The sequence below is a fragment of the Amblyomma mixtum genome, chromosome 6, assembly GCF_055824585.1.
Source record: "Amblyomma mixtum isolate Tamu chromosome 6, ASM5582458v1, whole genome shotgun sequence".
NCBI classification, from domain to species: Eukaryota; Metazoa; Arthropoda; class Arachnida; order Ixodida; family Ixodidae; genus Amblyomma; species Amblyomma mixtum.
The window spans coordinates 21120525-21123106 of NC_143017.1; the positions used below are offsets into that span (position 1 = coordinate 21120525).

The 2582-nt window shown below is 65.4% G+C and overlaps 1 pseudogene; it reads left to right on the plus strand.

Moving 5' to 3' along the window:
* The first annotated feature begins 989 nt into the window (after window positions 1-989).
* On the plus strand, window positions 990-2369 carry LOC149338395 (uncharacterized; annotated as a pseudogene).
* Window positions 2370-2582: the final 213 nt, after the last annotated feature.

The following is a 2582-nucleotide window of genomic DNA, read 5'->3' on the forward strand; positions in this document are numbered from 1 at the left end:
CACGCCGCCTGCAGCTACAGCCCGAGCATCATGCTAACATCACGGACACGGTGCTCTTCCGGCACCGGGCATGGGTGCCTTTGCGGGCCAATGCCGCTTCGCCATAGCACAGGAGGCATCTGCGCACTCTGGGGTCGTCTCAGTGCGTGTAAACGAGCGACGCAACATTGTCGCCGTGGACGCGGGCTCCCCAGAGTGCCTGGACGAGCTCCTCCAAAAGACCTACCTGGCAGGCATCGAGGTCCGAGCCCGCAGGGCGGCGGACAAAAACACGTCCTTCGGCTTCGTTCATGGGGTGCCTGGGGACATACCGGACGAGGAGCTGCCGGCTGCCCTGGAGGCCCCAACACCCATCCTGGCAGTCCACCGGGGACAGAGCACGACCCTCCACATCCGGTTTGACGCACCGGTCCCGCCTCCCCACGTGGCCCTCTACAAGTTGCGGCTACCTGTCCGCCCCGCACGACCACGGCCCATCCAGTGTGGCCGATGCGGCCGCCTGGACCACGTGACGGCCAGCTGCCGGGAGACGCCACAATGCAGGCGGTGTGGCAAACCACACTCCACGGATCGGTGCAGCGCTATGGAGCCCCGCTGCACCAACTGTCGTGGCCAACACCCTGCCAACTACCCCTCCTGTCCCCGCTGGCAGGAGGAAAGGCAGGTCGCCGTGGCCGTGGCGGCCTCTCGAGAGCCTGTCTCACGGAGGGCTATTCGAGCACAGATCCGGGCCGATCCAGGACAACGGACCTATGCCCAGGCCCTCACCCCCAGGCCACCAGGGGCGGCCCCTTCCATTCCCGCCCCAGCAGAGCCCGCTGCCTGCCCATCCCCTCCTCCCCAGAGCAGTCCATCCGCACTGAGCAGCCAACTGGAGGAGCTCGCTAAGACCCTGGCAGCCAGTGTCCAGGCACTCACGAGGCTGCTCCCGGCAGTCCCCCTGCAACCACCCAGCTTGGCTCAGGGGCCGCAGCAACCGCAGAACCACCATGGGTAGTTCCCCAAGGATGACCCCCAGGCCACGGGTCCTCCAATGGAACTGCCGAGCGCTCCGCCCCCGCCTCGCTTAGCTCAATGACCGTCTCCTGCTGGAGGAGTATGATGTCCTAGCGCTCCAGGAGGTCTACCTGCCAAGGGGCAAGCTCCATCTACCACGCTTCATGGGCTAAGGCAGTAAAATATCCTGCCTACCTGCACGGCTGACCGATGCCTGGTGGAGGACCACCCCACGGGACCATCCCGGGCAGCCATCTTCGTCCGCCGGACCCTGGCCCAGGCAGAGATTCTGGTGAGTGATGCGGTAGTGGCCCCCATGGAGCTCGTCTGTGTGAGGGTGAGGCTGCGTCGAGTTGACACAGCTGTGGCAAGTGTGTGTGCGTCCCAAGACCCCTTGGGATGCCGAATCCTTGCCGCAACTGGTAGGCCTCATTGGCGGCGACTGCCTGCTCTGCGGGGACTTCAACGCGGCACACCCGCGGTGGGGATCCCGCAGGGCGGGCCGCCGCGGCCGTGACCTAGTTGCGGCTCTCCGTGGCACAGGGCTCCACGTTCTGAACACTGGGGTCCCCACGTTTGTCCGTAGAGGGGGCGTCCGAACGTGCATAGATCTCTCAATTGGGTCTACGCGCTGTGTTTATGGATGGTATACCTCTCCGGACACGTGGGGTTCGGACCACTTCCCCATCACTCTGGCGCCAAAGCCGGGGAAGAGAGTGGACGAACGGCAATGCAGGGTGATCCACTGCGACAAGTTCAGGGACCTCCTCCGCAACTTCCAAGAGCAGGACGACATCCTGGCGCACGTGGCGCGTTGTGCTGAGGCAGCCACCATCTGCTGCGAGGTCCCGCCCAACCAGCCTGTCCCAGACCTTCACCTCCAGCTGAGGGCTCAACGTCGGCAGGCGGAGCGCAGGGTCCTCCGTACGGACAGGCCCGAGCACTGGACGGAACACAACCGCCTGGATGTGACCTGCTGTCGGACCCACAACCGGCGCCGCAGATAATCCTGGGAGGGAATCTGTGCCTCCTTGGTGGCTGCGAGGGGCAGTGCCAGAGCCTGGCGCCTCTTCCGGGCACTCCTGAAGCCTGTGGTACAACGAGCGCCCTACCTGGCCATCGCAGTGGCAGGGGGGCTCACCTACCAGCAGCTGGCTGACAAGCTGGCAGAGGCCCTCCTCCCACGGGAGCTCCCTCCATCCGGTCTCTACCCCAGGCGGACCAGGTTGCAGGTGGACGCCAGGCAGCGGACATCGAGGCCATCTGCTCCACCCCTCTCACGAGGGCGGAGCTCACCACCGCTCTGCAGCACACGAAGCGCCGCAGTGCCTCCGGTCCTGACGGCATCACGTACCAGATGCTGCGGAATCTGAACGATGCCATGCAGGCCAGACTTCTCCAGACCTTCAACGAGGTCTGGACGACGGGATGCCTACCGGAGGTCTGGCGCATGGCACTGGTGGTCCCAGTGCTCAAGGCCGGTAAGCCGCCAACGGACCTGAAATCCTACCGGCCTGTCTCCCTGACCTCAGCCCCGGGGAAGCTCCTGGAGTCCGTGGCCTTGGGAAGGCCGGAGTGGATCGCCG